Below are 23,085 nucleotides of genomic sequence, written 5' to 3'. Positions count from 1 at the left end.
CTTGCCTTTGAAATTGAAGTGCTTGAGGCAGAGAGGCGGACAACTGTTGGTATCCTGCTACTAACAGGTTTGTCTTTCAATGTCTGTGACTGTTCTCGGAGGCTGACAGAAACAAAAACAAAGAGAATTACCTCTGACTATTCTGAAAGGAAAAGGGGGCCAGACTTTCAGTTTGGGGGCATGGTGTGGTTCAAAAGAAGGGAATTTAGTCGCCGAGTTGCCAGGAGCCAGGCAGAGAGGTCGCCTTTCCGGGCTCTGATGCTCCTCAGTCGATGCATTTTCAGGGCGTGCTGGTGGTGGTTGTGGTGGTGATTTCGTTAGCACAGAGCCCCGCCAGTACTCACAGGCTTCTAGAGAGTGCCATGGCTGTCAGGCCCGCTCCGGTGATGGTGTGGGCTTGTCAACAGTGTTTCAGGTTTCTCTCCACCGCCTAAACCCCTTCCTTGGAGGACAAAGAGCAGAGACCATCTTGTTCGGTAGTTGGCTAATGGCCGTGTGCACCAGAACCAACAAGGTGAGGCAACTCATGCATTTGTAATCCCGCGTCTGACTGAACTCCAGTTTTCTCCTCTCCCAAGTGGTGAAACAGGAAGCAACATCCCATCAGGAAGAACCAGAAGGTGCCATCCAGTAGCTTTGCTTCACGTCACCCATCGCCCTCAGTCAGAAATCTAGACGTGCAACTTTAGAGGGTGGGTCTCTCTGAAAGAATTTCAGAGCTCACGCAGAGATGAGGTGTGTTGCTCTCTGACAAGAACGAGGCTGACTGGAACGCTGGAAATCTGGCTCTGACTGCTCTTCACAGGCAAGGGGCATCTTTTGGGGACTGAAGTTTCTGGAAGGTAGGCACCATTTCATTGATGTTACCATTTGAGAATGCTCAGACCACATTGGCCTTGACTGTGTGTGTGTGTGTGAGAGAGAGAGAGAGAGAGAGAGAGAGAAAGAGAGAGAGAGAGATGTTCAAAATGCTCATTTTTGGTCTGCTCTTCAGGGAGAGATACACGAAAGAGAGATTTGAAGCCCATCGCCTGATGAGTTTGACTTCAGAAGCGTTCAGTCGTGGAGCAAATGCTGGGGCCAAACTTCTCCTCTGACCTGTAGCACTTGCTCTGTGGCGAGTTGAAACAGCTTCGATGTAGGACTAGGCAGGATTGTTCAGCCTGTGGAATCACAGGAGGCTGAGCCCTCCGTCGGCACAGCCCGGTTTATGAGGAAGGAGAAATGAAGAGAGTGACCGCAGATCTCCGGGTGGCATGGCCAAGGCCATTTCAGACCACTTCAGAATGTCTTAAATGTGGAACAAGGCAGGACTTGCTCGCCTCACAGCGGCAGACTCCCCTAAGCTGGCTCGATCTTGAGCGAGACAGTCTCCATGCTGTGTCCAGAAGACATTAGCTGATTAGTTCGACAACTGCAGCCTCAGGGAGAGAAACATAATAGTTTTTCTTTTTTTCTAACCAGCGTACATGTTTAGCCAGGATGTTCTTTCAGGCAACTTTATTTGCTGGAAAGCCTTACACACGGGGCGAGGGAAAGACACTTGGGGGACTCACCAGAGAATGCATATTCATTGATTCATCAATCCGTACTATTCCAGTGCCTTCTATACCACGAGTGATGGTTCTGACTTTAAATAGCACCTTCATACCGCTTCCCCTACAAGCCTTTTTTTTTTTTTTTTAAAGGGGTTGCCACTTCAAATTTCATCAGTAGAATTTGCTGGACAAAGGGGTAAATTCTTTAAGGGGAAAATAGGTAATACTTGTATAGTCTTCCCTCTAAAAATATTTCTGCCGTTTCTAAAAACAATTAAATTAATTGGCATGAATTTGAAGATAATTCTGGGTTGGTAATAATCTACATAATTCTGGGTTGGAAATAATCTCCATGTGTGGAGTCCTTGCTGTGCATAAATGCATTTCCCAGTTAATTCAGTGAGAGAGAACTCATGTTATGCAGTTCTCGGATGAGAACATTTGGGTTTGGTGAGAGGTACAGTGGCAGAGCAGGGAAGTGAGGAAACCCAAATTCTGTGGCCTTTCCCATACAGAAATACAGGATTGAAGCCCTCCCTATTCCTATCCCGTTCTCAGCCCTTCAGAGTCCTTGTCATGCGGAGGGGTTCCTGAATCCATAATATGTAAATACCCTAACTCAGTATCTTATAGCAAAACACTAGGGTCAGTCTATAGTTTGCTTCTCCTGGAGTGAAGGCATGGTGTGGTGGACAGAACATGGGCTAGAAAGGCAGACAGATCTAAATTTGAATCCCTGCTTTCTGCTTACTGCTTGTGTGACCTCAGCAAGTCAGTGAAATTCTTCAAACCTCAGTTTCCTTATTTATAAGCTAATTATTCAAATACCCATCCCTCAGGGCCATTTGTTAGAAGCAACAGAAAGAGACTTTTGCATGATTGACAAATGGTAGGCTTTCGATACGTACAGTGTTCATTTCTCCAGTTATTTGCTGATGCCTTCCGTGAACTAGATCCTCTTCTGGACTCGGGGTAACAGCAGTGATCGAGGGAGACAAGACTCTGCCCTCACGGGGGCTGACGGGGGCTGGTTTAGTCTCGCATAGTGTCACTGACTTCCTTTGGGAATCAGGTTGTGATTATTTAAGTCCTCTATGGCGGAGCCCATCTGGCTTTGACACACCCCCCTGAAGCAGAGCAGTGAGCGTCCTGTGTTAAGAGTCCCCCAGAGGATAGTAAAATCAGGCAAAAGGCAAGGACGACAGATACCTCTTTCGCAAGGGTCGTTTGTTGTGCAAATCATTGCACAGTTATAGGAAAGATATGTTTTTATGTGTTCTTTCACACACACACACACACACACACACTTCACTGGAGTTTTCTGAGGCCCCCAAGGCACTACCGGCAGGCTGTGCATGGGGGGAGGGTCTGGCTCCAAGGTCTCATAAAACACAGAGCGTAGTGTGGCAACCATTCATTCACCCTGGGCTCCAGGCCATCTGTACAACAGCCTTGCGCTTTCCAAGGCCTCCCCAATGTGAATTTAGGGATGTAGTCCAAAGATTTAACTGGAGATAATACACCTTTATAAAAATGGATTTGGACAAGAGCAATTGGCTTATTTACTGGCCAAAGGCCTATCGTCAAGTTCATCAAATGGGCTAGTTGGCATCAAGAACGGTGTTTTGGCGATCTGTCCCTAACTTTGAATCCTGATGAACTGCATATTATGGCAGAGAGATTAAAGGAACACAAGGGAGCTCCCTTTGGAATCAAATGCAGGTGTCCCTTCTCTTAGAAACACCTGCACACCCAGAACACCAGCCTTATTGGTCCTCCATGGCCCAGGTTTGTTGTTTTATTTATTTGGTGGCCCCAGAATGATTGAAGACATCTTTGGGACACCCTACACAGATCAGACAATTAGCACCATGAAAGAAGTCTGTGTAAAGTAAAGAGACTTGTTTTCCTAAGCCCGATGAAACAATCAATCTCATCATTGTATTGGTCCTACCCTACATATTACCTTAAAATTTCGTCTTGTAGAGGGTTTTTTTTAAATGACGAGAACATAAACCAAGCTAAAAACCTAATTAAAATAAACTAGGGCTTAGGTATAAAATCCTCAAATAGCAAGTGAATGGGGGATATTAAGAATCTTTGACCTTGTACAACACTTTAACAGCCAAAATTCTCCACAGGGCTTTCCGTGATGGTAGACAGATGTTTGATTGTAAATAAACCATAGCAATCACTGTGTTTTTAAAAGAGTTATTCCCAAATTTCATTATTATTAAATCTTAAAGTCTGAGCACACTAATTTAGCTTGGGTGACCTTGAAACAAATGTCACCCTTCCTAAGTATGAGAATTTAAAATTTCGTAAGCTGTGTGTCCAGATTCCCCTCAAATGTAAAATTAAAGGGATTTGGTTTGCTTTAATAACCATTTCTTTACTTTTTATTTTATTTAAAATTTTTTTTTTTGCCCACCTGGTCACTGGAGAGTCTGTGGGGAGGGTTCATACTGCATTCTTAAGGAGAGTAACTGAACAGACCAGAGGCCTAACATAGTTGGTGTTTGGTTTATGAAAGTTTTGATTTCATGGAACGTTTCCTTTTTATTGATCTCTGAATTATATCTCTATGAAAGCAAGAAATGGAGATATTTATTGAAAGTATCCAAATCTGTTTGTTTAGGATTTATACACACACACCCCATATAGTCTCTCTCTCTCTCTCTCTCTCTCTCTCTCTCACACACACACACACACACACACACATTTCATGTGCTGGTGCACAATATAAAAACAAAACCAAAAGATACATATAATATTGTGTATGTGTGCAACCAACTTTATTGGTTCCTTTATGGTTTCCTATGACAGGAAAAGTTCTGTCATAGATGGCTCTGTCTCCTTCCATCTTGTAGCTGTGCCTTCTGAAACATGTGACATTTGGTCATTAGGACTGGAGAAGGGAGAAATGAAAACAGATCCCCAGCTTTTTAATTTTTTTAATTGAGGTATAATTGATGGAGGACATGATATGAGTTTCAGGCACACAACATAATAATTCAATATTTGTATATATTGCAAAATGACCACCAAATACATCTCTCCTTTCCCTCTCAATGGGAAAACTATAAAAATCACAGCTAAGGATGAATTTAGGTTGATTGAAGAGATAAAATATTACATTAAGGGGCTTCAAATCATTTTTATTTACTATATCCATGTTCTAAAAGAAGGGAAAATCATATGCCACAATCCATTTTTCTCCATGGAGTTCTTGTATGCAAGAACAAAGTCTATTTCTGTCATTTTGATTCCTTTGCCAGACATATTTTAGTGGAGAGTCAATAAATTATTGTTGATTAGATTGACCTTGATGTAGGCTGAACAATTAAATAAGCATTTCAAGATTCAAGCAAATACTCTGAGAGCATTTTCTTCAATAACAAAGGTTATTTAACATCATTTAATAACTAAAATGGCTTTAATTTCTTCCCCTCAAATTTTGTTTTCTTGTTTGACATCCAATTAAAACTTGAAAAACCTAAAATCCGCTGATGCTGAACAAATTTCAAATTGTGCAGATTAGCAATTTTCATTTGCAATGTTCACATCACGAACTCATTATCATATTCCTCTTTGGGTCAAAGTCACAGGCTTTCTAATGAGCTCCTCCTGTTCCACCAGCCGTAACTGGCTTTCCCTGACTTGTTTCAAATGGAGATCTGCTTTGTGTGGAGGTCTGGTCTATCACCAGTTGTGTACGAGTGAAACTTCAGAGCATTTCTAGATGATGACTATAGAATAATATGCAAGCTAATTTTCCCAAGTAATTACTCCACAGATGACACTATTGTCGTGGATTTTAAACTGTTTTTTGGACAATCATTGATGGTAGGAAATATTCCTTAGACCTCAATTTAGAAACACACACACACACACACACACACACTCTAGTGGAAATAAAAGTTTCATGAAACAATACTGCACATATCAATCTTTTCTATTCTATTCCATTCTGCTCCTCTCTATAAAATTTCTGGTCATAACTACTGACAAATTTTGTGACCTCTTGGTCAGCCTCTTGGTTCTCAATACTGGCTGAATATAAGAATTAACTAGGGAACTAAAAAAAAAAAAAAATGCTAAATGCCAAAAGCACAGTTGACCAAGGAAATGGACTAGAGATTATAGAAATAAGCCTCTCTGTGTTTGGACCTTTGATTTATGATAACATTGATACTATACAGAAGGGATGGTCATTTGAATATACAGATGGAAAAAAAAACACCTGACTCTTGATTCTTTTTTTTTTTTTTTTAAGATTTTATTTATTTATTTATTTGACAGACAGAGATCACAAGTAGTCAGAGAGGTAGGCAGAGAGAGGCGGGGAAGCAGGCTCCCTGCTGAGCAGAGAGCCCGATGCGGGGCTCAATCCCAGGACCCCGGGATCATGACCTGAGCCGAAGGCAGAGGCTTAACCCACTGAGCCACCCAGGTGCCCCCTGAGTCTTGATTCTAATCTCAAAATTTATATACAGAGGTGCTGGGTGGCTCAGTTGGTTAAGCATCTGACTCTTGGTTTGGGCTCAGGTCATGATCTCAAGGGTGATGAAATCAAGGCCCGCATGGGGCTCCTGCTCACTGGGGAGTCTGCTTGAGAGTCTCTCCCTGTTCCTCCTCCTCCCCTCTTTGCCCCTCTCTCATTCATGCACATGTGCTCACACACACTCTCTCTTAAAATAAACAAATAAATAAAATTTTAAAAGGTGTATACATATCTGAATGTTAATGTAGATGTGGAAAATAAAACTGGCAGGTAAAACTATAATTTCTAGATTTGTGTTGTCCACTATGGCAACCACTGCCCTGCTGAGTCCCTGAAACGTGGCTGAGCCACTAGAGATAGGTTCTAAGTGCAAAACGCACAGCAGGTTTCAAAACCTGACTGTAGAGAGAGAGAATTCAAAATGTCTCAGTAATAATATTTATATTGATTGTATGTTGAAATGATAATATTCTGGATGTGTTGGGTTAAATAAAATACATTACTAAGATGAATTTCACTTTTTTTTTCTTTTTAAAATACAACTACAAGAAAACTTTAAATTACGTATTCAGCTCCCGCTATTTTTCTATTGGACAGCATCATTCTAGATGACAAAATAGGATAGATTAATGACCTTGGGATGGGCAGTGATTTTTTTAAACAAGGTGCAGAAAGTACTAGCATATGGAAAAGATCTACAAATTGGACTCTATTAAAACTAATAACTTCTTTCCATCAAAGCTTACCATTAAGAGAGTCAAAGACCAGCTGCAGAAGGGAAGGAGACATTGCCATACATATAAACAAGGAGGAGTCATATCCAGAATAAAAAAATAAGCCCATTAGAAAAGATGGACCAACACAATAGAACACTGGGCAAGACATTTACATAGGGGCTTCACAAAAGAACATATCCAAATGGCTAAGAAGCATGAAACGTGCTGAACTTTATCGGTTGTTAGGAGAATGCATGTCAAAACCACAGTAAAATATCGCTACACACCCACCAGAGAGGCTAAAATGTGAGAGGTAGACAGTAGGTGTGTTGGTGAGAATGTGAAACAGCTGGAACCCTCATACAGATGTGGGCGTGTAAATCCACGCAACAGCTCTAGAAGACTGGTCAACAGAGTCTATTAATTGTGTATATATACCCGTGACCTAGCATTTCCATTGCCCTGTAGAAACGTGGACATGTGTTTACCAAAGACACGGTCAAGAATGTTCACAGAGAGTAGCCTTATTTCAGAAAACCCCAATTTCCCTCAACAGGAGAATGGAAAAAGAGGTTGTGGTATAGTCGTACCATGGAGCACCAACCCCCAGTGAAAATGAGTCAGCTCCTACACACACGTCAGCCTAGGTATTGTCTCAGTCACAACTGCTGACGGAAAAATGTGGAGGCAAAAGAATGCCGTCAGTGTGATTCTGATTGTGCGAAGTTCAAGAACAGGCAACGTTGAGTCCACAGTGTTAGAGGTCAGGCGAGGTTAGTTGGAGGAAGTGGGGTAGCAACTGGGCAGAGACGAAGTGGAGGCCCTGGGGTGCTGCTAGTGTCCCGCTTCTTGGTCTGGCTGCTGGTTCTAACACAGGTGTGTTTACTTCTGGGATTTGCTGCTCTACCGTTGGCGTGCTGGGCTTTAATGAATACGTCTGTTAAGCAATGATAACAATGCTGATGTCAGGACGACACCTTCAGAGGTCCTGACTTAGGTGTTCTGAATCAGGTGAGAGCATGGCTTAAAAATGTTTTCCAGGAAGTCCCCCTAGAGAGCCAGCAGGGAGAACCAGGACACTAATGAGTTGCAAGTGGCTCTTCTTTTTTTTTTTTTTTTTTAAATTTTATCCATTTATTTGACAGACAGAGATCACAAGTAGGCAGAGAGGCAGGCAGAGAGAGAGGAGGAAGCAGGCTCCCCGCTGAGCAGAGAGCCCGATGCGGGGCTCGATCCCAGAACCCTGAGATCATGACCTGAGCCAAAGGCAGAGGCTTTAACCCACTGAGCCACCCAGGCGCCCCACAAGTGGCTCTTCTAAAACCATGTGCTGATAGAACTGTAATCACTACTCGAGGCTGTGCTAGGCTCTTACTGTCTTTACTTAAGTTGCACTGACTTTGAGGACATAATTCCCATTGATGAATCTTAGAGGCGTAAGGAATCATAATATTAATGCCTTAGAAGCCCGGGCAGGTAACTGAAATGAGCAGTGAGCTGGTTGATGAAGCTTATGCCTCAATTAAGTCCTGCACATCCTGTGATTACTGCCAGATCCTCTGGGTTGTTTTGTTTTGTTTTGTTGTTGTTGTTGTTTTCAAGTGAAGCTGTGAATCTGGATTTTTTGGTGAAAATTCCTGAATTTTAGATATCGGCACAAATTATGTTAAAACACTCCCCAAATCAAGCGAAACTGATTCATAGGGCCAGTTCTGCCTGCACCAAATTCTGCCACTGGTGACTTCGAATTTTAGAGCCGGAAGGAAAGTTACGGGTATCATTGTATAGTCCATTAATTATGTTTCCCTTTTCTGCTTCTGCAGGGATGTTGTGAAAGGAAAGGCGAAACTTTTACATATATCTCCACATACCTATACACACAGTACTTGAATTTCTTCGCAGAAAGCTATCCTATATAGTCAAGGTAATTACTGTTATTTACGTTTTATTTTATTTTATTTTATCTTATTTCACCTCTACTGTGTTGTCTTAACTGTGATCTTGGTAAACTATATCTGTGCCCCAAAGCTTTATTATTATATGATATTGTTTTCTGTGTTCTGGGAAGGAGCGGTGTTCTGGGCAAGGCAAGTTCCGTGTTATTCTCTATGATATACTATAGATCTTTATTTTTTTTTTTTAAGATTTTATTTGTTTATTTGACAGACAGAGATCACAAGTAGGCAGAGAAGCAGGCTCCCCGCGGAGCAGAGAGCCCGATGTGGGGCTCGATCCCAGGACCCTGGGACTATGACCTGAGCCGAAGGCAGAGGCTTTAACCCACTGAGCCACCCAGGCGCCCCTAGATCCTTTCTTTTTGAGAGGAGGGATGTTGAGTGACAGTTTCCTCTGACAGCGCCAGGTGAAGAATATCTCCCAAGCTTAGCCGGTATTTGCCTAGTTTGTGCTCCCATCTCGCCCCCACCCCCTTGACCGTCCAATTTCCCCCAAGCCCCGCTTCTAATTGGAAAGAAGAGTTGGCTGTGTCTGTCCTGCAAGTTTCCAGCTCCCAGGCTCTTCCTTGTGAGAAACAGGCTTTGAAAATCACATGTCTTCAAAGTCATCAAAAGTGACAATCAGAAGTGATGACTTGCATGACAGCACATGTTCACAAATAGGGATGAAAGACAAAAATCAAGACCTGTAAAGAGAAGGAGCATTTTGAGCCCCGCACCTAACTTTGGTCTGGCTGTGTCACCTGGAGCAGGTCCCTTGATCCCTCTCAACTTCTCCTTGCATGTGTGAATTGGGGGCATGAATAATTATTATTGTGGTGAGGATACAAGGAGCGAATGCTGGTGAAAGAAACTGTGTTCATTGTATATGCGTGCTAGTTACTAGTTACCATTGTAATCGTCGCCTTGACTTCTGTAATGGTCTGTGAAGAGACAGTGCTGTTATTCCCAGTTTACAGCTGCGAAAGCAGGTAGCACAGCCGCTGGGCCTCTGAATCACGTCCCTGACCCTTTCCCTGCACAAACAGGCCTCGCTGGCACGGGCCTCCACCCCACCTCCTACCTAGCCAATCCGCAGTGGATCAGTGGAGAATGCAGAAGGGGTTCCTGACCAAAGCCCCCCCCCACCCCCACCTTTCAGCCTCTACTCTTCTACACCTTCTTACAAAACATTGATCACAAATGTTTGATACTTACCCATTGATCACAAATGTGTTGCCCCGCCTGCTTTCTATAGTGAAGTGGTAACCTGCTGGTGGTGGGGGTGCGGGGGCGGGGGGAAGCTTAGGGGAGCCGGGTGAATGAACCACTTTCTGCTAACAAAGAAGTTGCCTTCTCTGGGGAGGAGCGGTTCAGCAGGACCCTCAGAAGTTACCTGAGGATTTCTGTCTCTGTCATGCTACCAGCCCCTCTGGTGGCTGCTCAGCCTGAATCCATCTTTGGCTTCCAGAATTCCTGGGACTTCTAGAGTGGCAGACCTATGCTGAGTCCCTGTGGACAGGCTTGTCCCTCAGGCCCCAAGGCAAGAGGACATGTGGAGTTGTCTGGCTCTCAGCCTGACCCTATCCCGCTTCCCAGCGCCAGAATTGTCCTGCTTGGCTTGAGGCCCCAGTGCCCATGTGTGCGGACACCTCTGTGTGTGTGTCCAAGTGTGAGTCTTTTCATCTTCTGCCCAACAGTCTGCTGTTGGCCATTCCTAGGCCTAGGGGTATACTGTGCTGTCATTTTTCGGAGGACAGACCTGGGGAAGGGTCCATGCAGGCCTTGAAAGAGGATTTGGAGGTGTTAGGCAGGGAATTCTGGGGTCCTGGGTATCCCTAACAAGTCTAGAAAGGGGGTATGGTGTGTGGGTGGGCTTGCAGCCTTGGGTCTATGGACTCCTCAGCCAGTGGTAGAGAGGCATGACCTGAGCAAGGCCAGACTGAGGTCTTTTTCAAACAAGGCCAGGGAGAAAGGGTAGGGCTGCTCCTGGGCCTGAAGCTGCGTGCCCTCGGTACACAGTTGGTGCTTAATGATGTCACTGACTGATGCATGACAGCGCGACAGAGGCTGAGCATTTCAGAATTGCTGTGGAACATGTACATGTGACTCCTGTCCTACCACCACGCCCTAGAAACCTCCACCTAACAGCATGGCAAGGTTGAAATGGCTCAGATCTCATAAGGCGGCAGCGGAGTAACATTCCCGATCTCGTAAACTACCAGGAAGACGAATTTACTGAGAAACAGCTTTACTGGGCAGGGAAGAGAAGCACCCAGGGCTCTCCCTCCCCCCTTGAACAGAAGGACTTCGTTGAGGCTCCGCTAGGCATGTCTTGGTATATTTCAAGAGACTGGATGCAAGCTTAGAGTAGTCCATTCTCTGTGTGTTTTGGACATTGCTTGCACCTGGGATGCTTGCTGTTGAATATCCTGTGACCCTTCCATTCACAGAGGCTGGCTTTCAGAGCTTGCCTTCCTTTGACAAGGACCTTAAGAGAGATCCATACTGAAATTTCACTAACAGGAACCACAGGGAGGAGGAACTCTGAATCCCCTCCAATAGCACGTGGAGCCGGCACCTGTCCTGTGGGTTATCTCTGTTCCAGTCCCTTCTCTAGGATCACATGTGGTTCTGCTTCACCCAATTCAGACCGGTTATTCCCAGGAGAACTTCGGCTAATTGTGTTTCTTGGCAGAAGAAAATTTGAGAAAATAGCCGATAATCTTAGCCTAAGGAGAAAGGATTTAGAAGCACAAGACTTAAGAACCCGGAGAACCCCAAATCAGGATCAATAGAGGAGTAGCCAGAAAAATCACATTGACACATGTCCGACCTATGTCCCGCAGGGAAAAAGACATTGGCCACGTGCAAGATGTGACCTTGCCGTAGGTAACTCTGTATATGTTAGCACAGTATTTTCTCTCATTCATAACATTGATTTGCTCTGGTAGACGGAAATCAGAGAGACTGAAATGAGAATTATATAAAAATGTATTGGAGAGAAAGTTAAGAATACTCTTCCGGAAAGAATGTTTGAAATGTTTGGAAATCTAGGGGAGTTTTTATTTATTTGTTTTTAAGATGTTATTTATTGGTGGGGGGCAACCGGGGGGAGGGGCAAAGGAAGAGGGAGAAGGACAAGCAGACACCCCGCTGAGCACAGAGCCTGACTGAGGCTCGATCCCCAGACTCTGAGAACATGAGCCGAAGCCAGACATTTAAGGAACTGAGCCACCCAGGCGCCCCGAAATTTTAATTTTTACACTTTCATACAATAAACCCCGGATGTTTTCCTTCCAGACACTTTCGCAGGCAAAATAGCTCTACATTTGAAGCTATGGGTTTAATCATTAGTCAAAAAACAGTAAAATGAATACATGAAATATGTTCCCTATGTTCTAGATAGGCTTTGCAGATGTCCTGCCTAAGTCTCTATCTCTGTGTCTCTTGATCTCTGTCTGTCTCTCCATCTCTGTTTGGGGTTGTTGGGGTTTTTTTCCCCCTTTAAGGGGCTTCTTGCAGTAGATCAAGACTGGACAGGAATGACTCGTTCTGTTCCGTTTCGAGATTTTAGGGACTATTTTCCTATGGTGAACAAATAGCAAGGACTAGTGGCCATGGCCAGAGGAAGCAGCTGTCCCAGCCAAGGAAGGGAGGTGGCCCATCCCTATTTACTCAAAGGAGCAAATAGTGATTACCAGGCAGCCCCACACCAGCAGTTCTTGCCATAAGGAAATCTTGCCTTTTATCCTTCTAACTTCTTTTGTGATTTCAGAGTCCGTGAAGAAAACTGTTGAGAAGGAGCAATTGCGAATTTCTTTCTTGCCCTCTACTGGAGGTTCCCCGCCCACTGTACCTCACCCTCACCTGAAGATTACTAGAATCTTTGTCATCTCGTTCTTTTCCAAAGACTGCTTCATTCTGCGGGGGCAGCAGGCTGTGCGACTGGAAACCCTGCCTTTAACTATTACATAAGCATATATTTTTAAAACATTGAAATTCGGGGCTTGCTTCATCGGTGTGCCTTAGTAACCCCAAGTCCTTCCCTGAAAGGAACTTGGCCTCCTCCTCATCTGTGAGAGGGATGTTCGAAATTCCTTCTCAATCAAGATGCGGCCCCACACCCTTCTGTAGGTTTTCCTCTCTTTCGTAAAATGATTCCTTTGGTGATACTGCCCATGTTGGGTTCCAGTGATGAAAGAAATCCTGCTGTCACTGAGGAAATGAGTTACCCTGTCAGGTGATCCCACTCATCCCTCAGAAAAGCTGCAGCCTTTCCAACACTCAGTCCAGGTGGCCTTACCACTGACTAGGGGACTGTAGGAAATCAGTGAATGAGGGCTGAGTGCTGGGCCACCTCAAAGTCCGTGGTGCCATTGATGGGGAAAGGTAAATAGTGACACTCCTAACGCACTCACCATATGCCCCAAGTTACAGAGTGATTTAGACACATGACCTTATTTAATCCCGATTGGGGCTGTACAGAAATAGAAAATATCATTCCTAGTTTATAGATGAGGAATTCAAGGCTGGGAAGAAAGTCACATGCTCTTCTAGCTCAGGTAGCTGGAAAGGGCTGAGGTTGGGTATTCAGAGCCCCAAACCCCTTTTCCTTGAGAAGCCACTGGGCCTTGGGTTCCCACAGGTCGTGTCCTAGAAATTCCACCCCAGGGTGTTGTGGGGAGTGGCCTGGGTATCACCCCAGGTGAGTCTGATTGTCTGAAAGGTCTGAACTAGATGACATGGTGTTGTACAGTCTGTCCAAGACTGTTCCTAGGTTTTCTGTTTAGGTTAGCCTAGTCTGTGTCCTTTAGGTAGGCTTCCCTTACTGAAAGAAGGATATGAAGCCAGTTATCTTTTCCCCACAGTGAGAGATGGGGAGATCGTGGGGACAGTTCCTCTGTGAAGGGGCAGGTGTGTCCCGTTACTCTCCCTTGGGGAATCTTTTTAAACTGAGCATTTAATCTTACTGTTTAAACCAGCCTGACATCGGGAGTCTTGCCCAGACCCAATAAGGTGAAGATAACAAGATAACGTGACTCTGTAACATAGATCTGGCCCCTTACTGCGTTCAGGTATTTCCACATAATGAATCACTCTTAATCTGCAACAGGTCTTTGTGGAAGGTGGAATCAGCACCATTGAGCAAGTGAGCTAGCAAAGAATTCAGAGAGACTGAGTTGCCCAAGTTCACTTAGTGGTGTGGATTTTTCTGTTTTTTAAGATTTACATATTTATTTCAGAGAGAGGAAGGTGGGAGGGAGAGAGCAGGGGGAGGGACGGAGGGAGAGGAAGAGAGAGCATCCCGAGCGGACTCCATGCTGAGCATGGAGCTGGACATGAGGCTTGATCTCCTGACCCTGAGATCATGACCTGAGTCAAAATCAAGAGTCTGACACCCAACCGACTGAGCCACCCAGGTGCCACCCCAGCCCCCAAGTTCATCTAGTTTTAAGAGGCAGGGCTACGGCTCAGACTTGGGCTTTCTGACTCTAAAGCCATAGTTCTTCCTCAAATTTGGTGGTATGTGAAGGACTGCTTTTTTTTTCATTTTGGATTTTATTCATCAATTACAGGCTTGCAAATATACATATATATATTTGCAATATACATATATATACACATATATATGTACATATATACATGTATATACATATGTACATATATATGTATATATGTATATTGCAAATATATATATGTATATTGCATATATATATGTGTGTGTGTGTGTGTGTGTGTATATATATGGCGGTCTTGCTGTCTCTTCTTGCCCGGGACTAACTGGTAGGAAAGCTTCTGCAGCCCCCTTCAGCGCTCGCTCCTCAGGAGGGCTCTACAGACTCTAGGCCAGTCCTCTCGCCTCTCAGTTGGGAGAACTGAGACAGAATCAGGGCCTCTCCTCAGGCTCCTCTGGGAGTGAGTCACTGTCAGCAAGGTTCCCAGCCCCCTAGCTCTTGCCTACATCACTCACTTGTCCCTGAGACTAATAACAGGGTAATTTGTGGAGCAAGATGTGTGACTCACCAGGCCAGGGAGGAGAGCTTGTGAGGAAGGACTTGGTGGAGAGGAGCAAAATATTTAATAGCAACTGGAAAGGAGATGCTGACGTGATGCTAATTGGGTTAACATTTCTTTACATTGCAACAGCATTGCCTAGTTACCCAACTCTTAATTTACATTGCCGACTTCTAAATTTAACTAAAAAAACAAGAGGGGGGAGGGAATTCTGCCTTTGAAGGCAGAATTTCGAACAGTGGATCCTGTGTAAATTTCTTGTAGAGTCCCTCCCAATCAGCTTGGGTCCCTTCTCTTTAAACCCTAGGGTTTACATCCTTCTAAGACTTGTCTGTTCTGTAACTTTGCTTCATATCCTGCTGACTCCAGTCATAGTTGTTTTTCTGCAAGTTCCTACCCATGTTGCCAATGTAAGTAAACTTCCTTGGTCACTTACCACTTTCTTGGCCTTGACCTGGGCTTTGGCAATCTCTGTCATTTAGCAACTGGGGCAGAGATACAGCAGAGACGTGATAAAGTTGAAGGGGCATCTGGAAGAATGAAAATTTGGTGAATACTGCCTCCTTAAACTGCATTTTCTGTCTTATGTTTATTACCTTCGAAATCTAAAGTCAGTTTAAATCTGGTTTTTTTAGAGGGGGGAGGGGCAGAGAGCGGGAGAGAATCTCAAGCAGGCTCCCCGGTTTCACTAAGTTTAGATCCCGACAACCCTGACCCATGACCTTGAGATCATGACCTGAGCTGAAACCAAGAGTCACTCAACTGAGCCACCCAGGCACCCCTGAAGTCAGTTTATAGATGGACCTCAAGATCCTATCTTTCTAGTGACTATGGAAGCACATTTTATTTTCTTTGAAATTGTTAGAATACAAAAGATTCTGGAGTTAACTTTTGCATGTATAACAAGAAGGCTGGGAGAAGTTTTGTGTAGGTAACAAACTTGCCTTACTTCAAATCAGCTATTAGCTTTTGTATATGAAACATTTACATGAAAGATTACTCTCTCAAAATGTTAATGCAAAATAAATCACCTTAGTAACACGTCTTAGTAAGGGGTAGCTGTGTGTGTATGGGGAAAACACTGGCTTTCCTGGATTTGCTTGGACAAGGCACCTGTATTTCCCTGGGACTCTTTCTTCATATCGATAGGGCTGGACTGGATGAGAGTATGATTTTTAGAACAAAATGTACCTTTGTTGACTTGAGTCATTAATAAGAAATCAATTATTAATTTTCCTAATTTTGGATATACAGTAACAAATTACCAGCAGTAAAAATAATTCAAAAATTTTCAACACTAGGGATTTTACCCTTTTTTCAGGTTTCCTTCGGTTTGCCTTTATGTGCGCGCGCACACACACACACACACATTTAGATGTATATGTATAAAGTAGCATAATAATGAAATCAGGGGTTCCTGGGTGGCTCAGTCATTAGGTGTCTGTCTTCAGCTCAGGTCATGATCCCAGAGTCCTGGGATCAAGCCCCACATCAGGCTCCCTGCTCTGTGGGAAGCCTGCTTCTTCCTCTCCCACTGTGTTCCCCTCTCTCGCTGTGTCTCTCTCTGTCAAATAAATAAATCTTTAAAAAAAATAATGAAATCATATACCATCATATAATTAAAGTATAGGTATAATTTTGAATTTTTTTACATGTCTAAACATTTCGCATGTTGGTAAATATAATTTTTAATATTAGCGGAATGTTATTGCATAGAATTAACATTTCAAAATGGACTTAAATATTCCATATTTTTAAAACAATCATTATTATGAACACTGAAGTATTATTTATTAGCTATAGCCTAAACATATTTTTTTGTCCAGTTTCATATATATTCCAAGGTAGGTTTGAATATTTTAGTGACTCCTAAAATTTGTTACCCTAAGCGGCAGTATCATTTAGGCTTTTTTAAAATGTAAGTGTTTTAACTAAGTCACAGCACTGTATATTATTTTTAAAAGACTTCTTTTAATTTAACAGGTGTCAGTTACAGAATTTTGGGACCTGAAAGTTCGTTTTGCTCCTCTCTTTAGAAGGGCGAATGGTATTTAAGAGCTTGACTCCAATCGATTATTTAACAGGCATGTGATAAAGTGATTTACAGATAGTTACTCACTTAACCCTTTAACAACCTTATCAGGGAGGTGCAGTTATCACCTGTTTTGTAGATGAGGAAACTGACAATAAGTTAGCTGTCTGAGGGCACACAGTTCTCGGAGTGTCAAAACAAGGCCTTGAACCCAGGCAGTCTGGATTCCCAAATCCATGGACTTGACCACTGTGCTATATACTAAGTTCCCTTAATATCTATTGAGCACTTAACTCTTTGTGCCCTTACAGTATGCCAACTTAGGGATGCTCTTGGGAGCAGAACAGGTGTCGTGCCTACTGTCCTGCATCTTGAAGTCTGAGGAGGGGGCCAGATTTTAATCAAATCAATATGCAAACATATATTTACCAATTGATACAGGTTATGAAGGAAAAGAACATGGAGCGATGGCAGTCGATGATTTGGATTTGGAGCAGTGGGGAGTAGGGGTCATAAGAAGTCTTCAAGGAGATCTTGGGGAGGCTTCATCCTTCTTTGAAGCTTGAAGGACAAGGAGAGGAGAGTTGGGTAAAGATGGGGAAGGGGTGTCTGGCAGAAAGAATAGTTAATGCACATGCCTGAAAGCAGGAGAGAACTTTGTCTTTTTTTCTCAAGGGTCAGAAACCAGACCCGGCTTGTGGGGTCTCAGAGTGAAGGGGAAGGGAGGCAAAAGCCTGGAAAAGCAGACAGGGGCCCAGTGGCCTGGGGGCTTGTCACAGCTTCTCATTTATAGGAGTCTCCCGAGATGGGGTAGGGCCCCAAGGAGCTGCCTTCAAAGGAGGCTGGAGCCACTCAGGGCAGTAAGCCTCTGGCAGAGCCGTCCCCAAATGGGCTTTCTTCTGCACACAACAGCAAACAGCAACTTGTGATTTTCTAGGAATTGAACTTCGTTGGCTCAATATTTAAGTTAGTTAGGAAGGGACGATTTCTGTTGGGACCCTAGATCAAGGCATATTGTGAAATTTTATTACAGAGCCAAGAGAAACATGGCCTAAAGAGAATAGCACTGGGGGATAGCCCTGGCTTCAAAGAGAACTTGACCCCATAGAGATGCCAAGTGCCTAGCTGGCATTTTAGGGGTTTATTAGTTTTGCTGGGAAAATATCCCAATTACGTTTACTAACAGGGAGGAATTGTTGCCCTTGTAGAAAGTGATAGCCAGCTCATGGGACGTTAACCTAAGCTTTAGAATGGAGCGAGGAGGAAAGGAGCAGAAGCACATCTTCCTGAAATCTCAACGCATCATTTAATCTACACGCAAACTCTACACAGTATTAGAAGGGGAAAATGAGAAGACTCTCCCTTCTAATTTGAACTCCAGAAGATTTTTTTTCTTTCTTTTTTTTTTTTTTTTTTTACTTGTTCAGGATAACTTGAGCTTTTGCGAATTAGTATTAGATTAAGCACATAAGATTAGACTTTTCCAGCAAGGCTGTCTGGGCCCAATCAAGATCGGAAACATGAGGCATTGGCCAGTAGGAAGAACTCTAAAGAATATAAGGATCACTGCTCTAGGAAACTTATAACCCTTGGGGCTGAACCAGAGCCTGCAAGGAAACACCACCCTTCCCGGAGCCCCTTGAGGGGCAGACCAGTTGGGGAGGGAACAGAGGAGTTACTCCTGGTACTAGCAGAATAGTTTGGAAAGCAGCTCCCTGGAACTTGCCAGATATCTACCCTCTAGGGTACAGGGAGGGCTATTCACTGTAAAGTGTCTCATTGGAGGCACTGTACTATGAAACTCCCAAGAGGGTTGCCAGGAGAGTCTGCTGGCTGCCAGGGGCTCCTGGAGCCTTTTACTGGGATGCACCAGAGTCAGGAAGTAAAACCCTTTCATCCTGCAACGTCTCTCCACCGTCCTCTACTGACAACTCCAGGGCTAGCTGGCAAAGGGAAAATAGGAAAGGCACCAGACCATTTCACACAGTGGGTAAAAAAGAGTGAATTTGGGAGTTGAGAGGCAATAAATTGATAATTGGCACCAGCTCCATACAAGACGCCCCAAAGGCAGAGTAAATAATTAGGATGCTCCCCAGTAGGCAGAACATTAATGGAAAAACATGCCCCCAAATGACTTATGGAAGAAGTCTCCTGATTTTTTTTATTATTGAATTTCAGGAGCTCTTTATGTATTGTAGATACAGGTACTTTCTATTTCAAATGTTGCAAATATTTTCTCCCAGTCTGTAGGTCTCCTTTTTATTCTCTAAACAGTAATTTGATGAGCAGATGTCTCCAGGTTTTATAATCTGCCTGGAAGCAATATAATACAATACAGCAATATAGCACTTATTTACTTCTCCTTTAAATTTTCCCTTATATGTTCAAATTATGGTCTAAGCAGTTAAAACAAAAAGGACTCAAAATTCAGTGACTTACAGAGAAGGTAAAAGTTTATTTCTCTTGTATGTAGCCAGGAAAATGGGCTGTTTGGCCTCAAAGCTTGCTCCTATATCCTGTCATCCCTATTTTCAGTTATTAAGAAGGAAGAAGGAGAGAAGCCAGGACACACAGCTTGGTATTTAAGGAGGTTACTCAAATCAATGCTATCACTGTGTCTTTGACCCAGATGTAGTCACACATGGCCACATCTAGTTACAGGGGATGTTGGGAAATGTCTCACGTGGTAGGGCAGTCACATGCCCATGTAAAACCTGGGGGCCGGGGTGTAGGGGGACTATAAATAAAAGGCAGAATGATTGGAAACTCAGGACCTCCTGATGCCCCTCAATGACATCTTTGAGGTGATACCTGGTTTTGTTTGCAAATACTCTGAATTGTTCTTTTTTAAATCTGTGGGTGTGTTTTGAATTTCTTCAAGTCTTTAAACTGATATCAAGGTAAAATTTAAAATGAAAGAATCACTTATTATCTTGTTGCAAGTTAACTACCTCTCTACAGAAAGTGTAGGGTTTGTTGGTTTGTTTGTTCCTCTTACGATAAGCCCAGGCATTTATAGGCTTTCAATGCACTAACTCCATCATAATAAATAGCCCCCAGAGGTAAGTTGCTCTGTCATTTGCCTTGTCTTATCCATTTGCAATGGCACAATTTAAAATGCTTTTAGAATTGGAATTTGCCATTCGCTCCATTCTTACACTAGTGACAGGAAGCAAGTAGCTGTTGATGTTTTCCTTTGTGTTTTATCTTGAGGCATAACCAGTTTTTTTGGCTGAGTTGGTAGAGTTCATTCCAAAGAGAACACAAACAGATTAAATGTAGATAAACATGTTTACCTGATACCCTTGCACCAAATTTTAAAAATTGTTTTGCAACTGATAAAAATGAGATTGTTTGTAGATAGCGAAACCAGATATCATTTTTGGCTATAGCATTGCTCCTGGAGTGTTCAAAAGTCCACTCCGCCTCGGTTACCTTTCTGTTGAATGCAACAAATACTTATTTAGTGTTTACTCTGTGGCAAGCCTTGGGTATACAACAGTAAACAAACCAGGCAAGGTCCATGTTCTGTTGGAGCTGACTTTATGTCACCAGAGAACCCTCATCCTACCATAACCAACTGGTCACCCAGTCTCCAAAATTCTCACCAACTCTCACCTCCTCCAACCATAATGATGCTCTGAGATAGTGAGCGCTGATTCCAACGTGTCCTTGTTTCACTTTATCACTCAGGAATACACCTTTAATTCAATTAGAGTTGTCTGCCTAATTTCCCACTTCCGGTCACCAGCTTTTCTGGGAGAGATGTGTTCTGTTCTGTAGAGACACTCTCTTGTCACCCTCCTCTAGCCAAGAGATATGTTCTGGAGAGTTATCTTCGAAGGCGCTGTGGTTATTTACAGTAGATATTGCACAGATAATTACCAGAATTTCATAACTTGCCCAAAACATCAGCCTGACTCAGAGTTCTTACCTCAGCAAGGGTCAGAGGGCCACATTTTTTTAGTACTTTGCAAAAATGTTGCTTCAAATAGTGATAAACTTGTGGCCCAGATGGTTTTATTTCTTCAGTCCTAAGGTCAAATTTAATGGTGTTCATCTGAGAAAGTGGCTCAACAGGCTTCCTTCACCCTGTTGGGTTCTGTATCCATGAGGTCAGAAAATAATGAGTCATAAAAACCTACATTAGGGAGATTGTCTTCCTGCAAACGACTGGCAGCTGGAGTCGAAAATAGGGTTTAAAACTTCCACAGTATTGGCAGGTGGGAAAACACAGCTGGGCTATGATGCCACCTCCAATACCGATTCTTCTGCGAAGTATAAAGAAATAACCACAGGTGTTTTTCTTGCACATTTTTCTTACTTTTAAAAAGAGCTTCAGATATTTTTAATGTAAATAGTACATTTCCTTCAGATACTTTTATATAAATATGAGTTTCAGGACTGAGAGAATGGACATGGGATGGGAAAGGGGGACTTTTGTGTAGCTGGTGAGAACAAAAAAGCACTGGGAGTAGTCAAGGAGTAAATAAATACCTTTGCTTAAAAAGCACACCAAGCAGAGATGAAAGAGTCAACAGAGCTGACGATATTTCAGTTGCCGTAAAGTCCTAGAGTTGAGCAAAATGAATCAAGATGAGAGGTGGGCTATAAATTGACTGTGGGAATCAGTGGGCTTCTCCGACTGTCCAAGAAGTGAAGGAGCCATGGGGAAAGGGGTCTTGAATGACAGATTCATTGTTGCAAATGCTCAGGACTATTCTTAGAGCCGTCACCTATGGACTCTGAAAAAATGCCGGTACTTCCCCATGTCAGGATTGCCTAATGCCCTTCCCCCCTGGTTATTATTGAAATACTGTGATACTTAGTTAATGTGGCATAAAGGTGTTGCTCTACTCGCTGGGTAGGTAAATGTCTTGTCATCTACCAAGCACCTATTTAAGTCTGTGTCAAAGAAGCCAGCACCCTCTTTTACATTGAAAAATACCTCAAGTGGTGACTAGTAATAATGTCACTGTCAGATTTGAAACTTAGGCAGAATAGAAGCAAAAATGAGGGGGAGAGAAGGGGATACACGAGTGCCCATTGTCAGCAAGATGAGATCAGAGGGAGGAACCGACAAATGCCCCCAGTTCCTCCTCCACTTAAAATCTCATAGTTAGAGACAACAGAATCCACCTCTTACTATCTTAAACAAAGGACGTCATTGGAAGGGACTCACAGCCCTGACGGAAGGCTGGTGGACCAGACTTGGATGACAGTGGAAACCAAGAAACCAAGGCAATCAGGAAGGCCAAAAAGCTGAGAGATGACAACTATCTTTTCAGCAGCAGCAGCCTAGGCAGGATGCCGTCTGCTGCTGCTGCTGGATATCGCTCTCTGCTCCAGACTCAAAGTCCTGAGGAAAGCGTCCAACTGGCCAAGCCAAGGCCATCCCAGCCAACTCTCAGCAGATGGAGGATGGTCTCCCTTGGCTCTCACAGTGGGAAAGGCAGTGCACCAACTCCCCGCACAGTGCTGATGTCCCCTGCTGCTCTGAGAGCCGGACACTGGGCTACATCCAAAATGGCACATCTAGTACACTAGAGTCAGGAAAAGGTGGCTATGAAGGAGGCTAGAGGTACAGGCACAGGCTTGTGGCCTTAGGAGCAGCTAGCAGGAGCCTGACAGATTGTGATTTGTTTCCTGCTAGTAAACCGAAGCAGCCCAGAGGATTGGAGACCGCTGGCCCCAGTTCTCTTCAGCTCATTTCTCTGTGTTTAGCCTCTGATCTCATCCTGAGAGAAATAACAGGCTGGTAGAGAGGCTGGTGAGAGGCGTAGCCTGGGTTTTAAAGCCCATGGCTAGAGTTAAAATGTTGGCCTGTGGATGTCTACCAAGTACCCTTACCCCCAAAGAGGCTGTCAGCTAGGGCAGTCACTTTGCCTTCAGGGCAGTTAGTCTGTTCTTGCTTTAAAGCCTGCTGTTTCCTTCCTCCAAGAAGTCATGAACTTTAAATCGTGCTGAAATCTGAATTGAGGTATATAGTCTTTCCTTCACTTAATGACTTTTCTGGGCTCATGGACACAGGTGAATTGGGGAGGTAACACATAAGCCCCATAAATGAAATAACGGAGAGCTATAGCATGAAGTTCAGGGTGAGCTCTGGGGTAAAAGGATTGAAACTGAGGAGACTTCTTAACAGTTTTTCTTTTTTCCTTTTCGTGATATAATTCACAGGCTATCCAACTCACCCATCTAAAAGAGTGTGCAAGTCAGTGTTTTTCAGCATGTTCACGGTTGTACAACCCACACCGCATTTTAATCTTTGAACATTTTCATCACCCCAAAAAGAAACCCTGTACCCCTCGTCAGCCACTTTGTGTTTCTCCCCACACTCCCT

General features: G+C 43.6%; 1 protein-coding gene across 1 annotated transcript in view; it reads left to right on the top strand.

The window, feature by feature from the left end:
* Window positions 1–274: 274 nt before the first annotated feature.
* CERS3 (ceramide synthase 3) overlaps window positions 275–23,085 on the top strand; it is a 104,662-nt gene continuing 81,851 nt past the window's right edge. Inside the window, exons 1-2 of the mRNA XM_080809367.1 lie at window positions 275–842; window positions 8,582–8,682. The gene's annotated coding sequence lies outside the window, so the exon portion shown is untranslated. The remainder of the gene's footprint in view (window positions 843–8,581; window positions 8,683–23,085) is intronic.

The sequence above is a fragment of the Martes martes genome (genome assembly GCF_963455335.1).
Source record: "Martes martes genome assembly, chromosome: 7".
Taxonomy (NCBI): domain Eukaryota; kingdom Metazoa; phylum Chordata; class Mammalia; order Carnivora; family Mustelidae; genus Martes; species Martes martes.
Note: the sequence above shows the minus strand (reverse complement) of the source record. Positions and strands in the feature narration are given on the sequence as shown.